The sequence below is a fragment of the Gavialis gangeticus genome, unplaced genomic scaffold (assembly GCF_001723915.1).
Source record: "Gavialis gangeticus isolate Ggan-Ray unplaced genomic scaffold, GavGan_comp1, whole genome shotgun sequence".
NCBI lineage: Eukaryota > Metazoa > Chordata > Crocodylia > Gavialidae > Gavialis > Gavialis gangeticus.
Window position 1 is genome coordinate 2,705,092 of NW_017728973.1, and position 6,613 is coordinate 2,711,704.

The following is a 6,613-nucleotide window of genomic DNA, read 5'->3' on the forward strand; positions in this document are numbered from 1 at the left end:
GGCCGGCGGCCGGGTAACAGGTGCGCACCTGCTTGCAGGGGACCGTCCGCTGCCAGCCGTCGAGGAAGGGCGACCCCGTGGACTCGTGCCGCCGCCTGGGGAAGGAGCCCGTCTGGCATACGCTGACCTGGTATCTCGCCGTACGTGTGTGTGCAGTGCGTGGTGCTGTGTTAGTGTGCCTTTAACTGCTGCGACCCGCGGCGCTGGTCAAGGGCTGCGAGCAGACTTGTAGGCATGATATTAATACAACTCTGGCATCCGACCTCTTGATACAGTAGGATTTGCAAATGGCCTTGATTTCTGTTCCCTCCCCCCTTTGAACGTGGCATGTGCGAGGTTACAGCTGAACCGCCTGCCAGAAGTTGTGTTGCAAGGAGAAATTGGATCCTGATGGGATCTCGAGAATTGGAAGGCTTTTATCTGTCTTGAGTAGCACGTCGGCCCCACGACCCAGTGCAGTCCAGCCAGTGGAAGGACTCAGCTGCTTATTAAAGATGAGAGGTGTAAACTGTGTTTTTCTTGGCTCTGGCAGCTTGGCTTCTCAGCTTTTCATTTGCTGTTTGCTAATTTGGGAAGTTGTGGGAACAAGCAAGGTGGCTTGATTTAGCCTTGATCCGTGCAAATGACAGAAATCACTGAGGAAGATCTGCAAATTCACTTCAGCTGGTCCTTCAAACGGTCCTTTTTTGTAAAGCGCATAATGAGGCTTTCCTGTTTTGTTGCTCTTTTCCGGCTGCAGATTCTTTGAGGAGCAAGTTTGCAGATTGCTTACTTGGCTGGCCTTTCCGTGACAGTACAATTGCTGTTTCACTGACTGTTTTGGGAGGAAGAGTCTAATAGTGTTCAGACATAGCTCTCCATATGCCAACATAAGATGGCAATTTCTTTCCAAGGCGTGAGCACCATGCACTTAAAACCATTCCTCTGTATAATTGACAGGGCAGAGGATCAACATGCGAGCAGCTTTCAGGAGGAGGTTGCAGTGCAGCTGCTTATAATCTAGGTATTGGAGAATGTCTGGTTTCTGATGCTGCGGTATGGTATTGGGTCATTATAAAACAATTGCAGCATGGTGCTTTCTGGGTTCACTTGGAAAAAGTGGTATGTGTTTGCGTGGCTTTTTGCAATACATACCAATAAGTACAGTGATTATGTGCGTGTTCAGGAGCATTTGCTGTTTCAGTTTCCCTCCATTAGAATTCTCTTTCCCTTCCTTTCAGCAGCCCTAACCTTGGGCTATATCACTGACTGCTATTATGGCACCCATCCTGCTGGCTTGACAGAGGATGAAGGATGGTGAAAACAAAGGCCTGGGAACTCTGGAGATGCAGGCTTTGTGCATGGATTCATTGTGAAACTCCCAGTTTGACCTTACCGGAGTCACTTTGGGCCTATCTGTCAACACTACCCTGAGCTGTGCAATGAGAATCCTGAAGTGCTACCGGGTAGTTTTCTCAGGCTTAACTTCTGAGGTTTCAGAAGCGCTTGGAGGTCTTGGGAAGGAACTGCTGGAAACTTGCAGAGTACTGAGGTGTCTGGTCTTGCAGCTTGTTGGGTATAGAGGCTCGAGTTGTGCAAGGGTGTGTCAGGATTGTTTGCCACACAGTCAGCAACTCCGTGTTGCTTCTGGGGTTTTGGCAATTTGTGCCTCCTTGTCCTCTGTGCTGCTTCCAGGGAGAAAGGGAGGGCATTGCCCAGCGTCTGTCAGACTCCTTGGAGCCAAGTTTTTTTGTGCCTCTATGAGCTTTGTCCTATTTGTTGCACTCCACAGGATGTTGGAGAAGCACGTGAGAGAGAAAATGAGAACACGTTGGCTTTTGGTGTCTGTCAGAGTACCACAAACTGCCTTAAAACAAGAGGGAGTTAGTGCTGCTGGTGTGGAAGTCAGTGGAGTGTGTAAGGAAGATATGAAGTATGCTCTAACCTCTGTATTTTCTGAGTTCAGGTTAAAAAGCTGAGGAATGGAGTCTGTAGAAGGAATTCGTGCGGTAAAATTAGAAGTGTGCTGTCTGCTACGCTGCAGGGCGTTTGGGGGGGAGAATACTCCCTTGCTGTCTTCGCCTTGACACTGGGAGAGGAGGGGGTGCTCTAATTGCATTAGCTAAATGATTAGCTTAATTAATCAGCTTTATAGCACAGATGAAAGGATAATGCAGGAGTGTTCCTGGGAGTTGCTTGGGGAAAAAAAAACTCTTGTATGAGGAGCTTGAAAAGATGCTCTCTGCCAGTGCTCCTAGTAAATTTTTTTGTGTGCATCAACACCCTGGTGTAGGCCGCTCTCAGTAGGGAGGGTATATTTTAAGTTATGCTGAAGAATAACAGCTATGCAAAAGACTGTAGGCAATGTGCATGGCACTGTACAAAATATCCAAATGGAGACCTCAGGAATAGGTTTCAAAGGCCTAAGGTAGTTGTTCTGATGTGAAGTGGCTTGATATGTAGCACTCTTCAGAGTTTCCTTTCTGGGCTGAGATCCATTCTAATGCCCTCAACAGCTGTAGCATCTGGGCTTTCAGAAGTGGTGGGCAGTGGGTATCTTGAGCTGGGGGGGTAATGCTGTAAGATACTTGGGATTCTCAAGTCAAGGTTGCCATTGTCAGTCACTTACAAGTGGATGTCATTAGTGAAGCCTGGCTGGCACTGGACCTCATTTGCAGAAAGTACAGGTGTGTTATAAAAGACGAGACCTCTAATGCTGACCGTTTTCTCGAGTAGAAATTAAGGAGAGTCAACAAAAGTGTCTTTGCACAATACCATCCAGCTGTCTAGGAAATCTACCATTGTCGGTGTTCTGCTGAGTGTCTGTATATAAAGATGCCTTCCCCCTGCCCCGCTCTACCTCTGGACAAGTATTTTCATTATGGAGATTAGATATGCTGAAAAAAGTGCTGTTTATTTTTGGGGTCTTGCCCTGCCCTGGACCATCTGAATCCAAACAGCTATTCTGAGGCAGGGCTGAGTTCAGCTGGGGTGTATTCCCAGCAAGCAAATCAGCATATTCCATCGCTGCAACAGACAGGAGGACTCAGTTTTTGAAAGGCGAGGCTTATAGGTGTGTTCAGAAGCAAGGGCTGTGCCTTGGGAACCTTCTGAAATGAGTCATCCTGAACCCTGCCAGGAGGGAAACAAACTGCCCACTTGCTTTCTTCCCCACCCCCTTGTTTTCTATTGGGTCACTAAAAATACAACAGGGATGACGTTAAGGAGGATTCATACCTCGTGGGTCCGGTGTTGGTATGTCAAAGGGCCCTCCAAGCAGAGTGCTGAAATTTGCCAGTCCTGGGATTATGAAGCTGGATGAGGGAAGTCAAAGGGAGACAGTTGTAGGAGTGAAATGGAAGGCCCAACTGGGTATGCCCCACATACAGCACAAGTTACTGTGTCATTGTGCCTCAGTTTTCCCATCTGTGAACTGGGGAGGTTGATGCTTGGCTTCCTTTGAAGCACCATAGAATAGCTGCCTAGAGCCAGTGTGGCTACTGAGCAGTACTTTACCTCTTGGTTGCACTAGTTCTTGGACTGGAAGAACAGGATTAATCTCATCTTCCCATATCTCTTTTGGACCAAAGAAGGGCAGAGGGCCTATGAAAGCAGGAAAAAGAAAATGGCAGAGGATGATTGTGGTTCCTGTCTATTTTTTCACTGTGGTCCTTTGTAAACTCCCACAGCCAGGTGCTTGTTTGCAGACTGCAATTCCCGTGTTGCCTGTAGCAGCCACAGTCACTAGGGTTCTTGTGGCAAACAATTTGAGGCCACTGCAGCCTGTGTCCCAAGAAGCAGTTGGCTGTCAGTACAATGGGCAAGGCTTTTCCATTCACAACCTAGCGGGCTTGTAGGAAGTCGTATCCGTTGCTTGGGTCTCCTTGCCCTGTTCAAAACACAAAAGGTTCTTGCCTACAGCTGGTGGATATTGGCTCCTGGATGAGCTTAAACAGTGTACACTGCACTGTCACAAGGAGTTGGATGCTGCTGCTCTTCAGTTAATCTCTACCAGTCAATCCCATCTTTCCCTGAAATTCTTCCCTTCCTAATGGACCTTGTACCTCCAGCAGCATTCAAGTTTGAAAGTTACTCTCAAACCTTGGAGGTCCTCTCTCCTAGCTTGGGGGTCTTCAGGAGGAGGCTGGACAGATATTTGGCTGGGGTGATATGACACCGGCACCTATTGCTGCCCGGGCAGGACCTGATCTGTTTAGGTCCCTTCTGCCCCTAAGCACTATGATACTATGATTACCTAGACTGTCTTTCCACTAAAGGCACTTTACTGGTACAAGAATACCAGTATACAACTCACTGGCAAACTTTCCTAATGTGGATGCAGCCACTCTATAGGCACGGTGAAGTTTCCCAGTGCAAGCAATACCAGTAGAAGCTTGGTCTCGCACGTATCTGTTAGAGGGAAAACATAAGGGTGGGAGTGGAGCTAGTTAGCACAAGAACAGATGGGAATGAAATGGCCATGAATAAATTCAGGCTGGGAATAAGAAGTGAGATCCTATGTGATCAGGGAGGGCTTGGGGGAGTCTCTCACTAGGACAGCTGCTGGGAGAGGGTGGGGAGGCACAAATACCTGACCGCTTGCAACGCAAGATTATGAAAGGGATTGTGTTAATGCGGTAGTGTAGGATACCAAGGTGATGGGGAGATGATGGCCCTCTGCTAGTCTTAGGTTCCTGTGTATGCAAGGGCTGCTGTTGGCACTGCTCCATCAGTTGGGGGTCAGACTTCGGTGCACGTCTGACTTCTGCTGGTGTGTATCTGGATTTAGCTGGTCTATGTGTGCATAGACGAGAGCTATGTACACCGCTTTCTTAAAATCTAGGTTTAGGTTGGCCAAGCCAACTGTCAAGTCTTTACAGTGTATCTACAATGATATCATTCTCTCTCTCTCTCTCATGCCCCCAATTAAGACATGTACCTTGCTTGGTAAAGGTAAAATGAGGAGAAAATGTTTGTTTGTTTGTTTTTCTCCCAGAGTCTTAGCTGAATTTTGAAAAGAGGGGTGCACTCAGTATCCTGACAGGTCCTTGGCCTCTGTGGCTGGCAGGATGCAGCAAGCATTTCTAACTGTCCACCAAGTTCAGAAAGGGGAGCCAGGCAGCTCATCTCTGGCAGGATCAGCTTTGCAGAAGAGATCAGAAGCGGATGAAGAATTGAAACAGGGTTTGACTGCACCTTCTCTGCCCTTGACATGGAGCAGGACAGTCTACCCCTCAGCATCGCTTACCCTCACCTTCTAGCTGCCAGTTTGGCAGCAGCTGTGATGAGGTTAAACCTTTAGCTTTTGGCTGAACAGGAAGGGGAGGATGAGTGGTGCCGAGGTGCAATCTCCATTCTTCCTGCACGCAACATGGATAGGAGTACAGCCCCTGGCAGCCGTTCCAGTGTCCCCATGCTTCCATTCCAGTGTGGCAATTGGCTTCCTTGCTTAAAACACACCCCAATTTGGGATGGCTAATTTTTTGGGAGGGGGGGGTGGGGGGAGGAGAACTTGTATGGTATGCAAATAATTTCTGCACTACAGGAGGCAGGTTGTAGAAGAGACTGCCACCTGCCACTGCCCCTATCTCTGACTTGCTTTTCACAGCGGGTCTGATTTTTGTCATGCTGCTTTTCTGCAATTTTCCCTCTCTGGACTTGTGAATGAAAGCCCAGCATACTTTTTTGAAACTGATGTTCAGAGTCCATCTGTCCCGAGGCAGCAGCTACCTGGTCCACCTCCCTGTCAAAATGCTAACTTGGAGACCTCAAATGGTTATCTTAAATCTGACTGTTAAAACAAATTGTGTATTTCTCAGTAGTGCTTGTGTTCAGACCTCAAGCTTTGTTCACCTACTTATGCCATCTAATTCTTGAGATCGTAGGGTGGAGAAGTGCCCATGCTTAGTCAGTCTGTCCACACTGAGTCATTATCTGGCTTCACTCTGAGCTTATGTTGTATTCATTGTTGCCACCCATCGGCTTGGGTGGAGGATGTCTGTCTGTTCCCATAGGAGATGAAACACGAGCTCTTCTATGGAAGTGTAGGGTGCAGGGAACAGCAGCTGTCTCTTCTCTCAGCTTTGTGGGGCAGTAGCCTCTGCCTTGTAGCGGTCTCTCAAAGTGAGGTCTGTGCATGGCAGGTCCCGGCTGCATTTGACAAGGGCCCTGCTATTCCTCTGCAGGGGAAAGGCCATTGGTGATGAAGGCACAATGCTCAAATTGGTAAGTTCATTGTCTGATGATGGATTTGGAGAGGTTTTCAGGTCCATTTCCATGTCCTTTGTTAATGTTTGTTGAAGTAGGCTATAAAAGTACAAAATGCCCAATTAAACTGTCTTTGCGCATTCTAAGCCTGTAACTATTCATTGGCTTGGAAGGTTTCTATAAAATGTCATGAAAAACCCATTTTACTGCACATTTGGCTAAGTGGGTTTGGCCATTAAGATAAAGGAAAGCAAAAAAGCTCGTGGCATGTTAAACAGCTTCCCCCCCCCCCTTCTTTTTTCCTTGACATTTTGGCTCCTTGTTTGTTGGTTTTAGGTGGCTGGGTTAATGCAAACAAATTACTCTGGCTGTTTTTTTGTGGGGGGGGCTGGGGAACATGACTTGTGAAGACAGGCTGAGGGGACTG

General features: G+C 47.8%; 1 protein-coding gene across 2 annotated transcripts in view; it reads left to right on the top strand.

Moving 5' to 3' along the window:
• Positions 1–38: 38 nt before the first annotated feature.
• The window catches only part of JUP (junction plakoglobin), a 66,292-nt gene continuing 59,717 nt past the window's right edge, over positions 39–6,613 (top strand). The window contains exon 1 of one of the 2 annotated variants that reach the window (XM_019506369.1): positions 39–140. The gene's annotated coding sequence lies outside the window, so the exon portion shown is untranslated. The remainder of the gene's footprint in view (positions 141–6,613) is intronic. The other variant, XM_019506378.1, reaches the window with a different exon arrangement.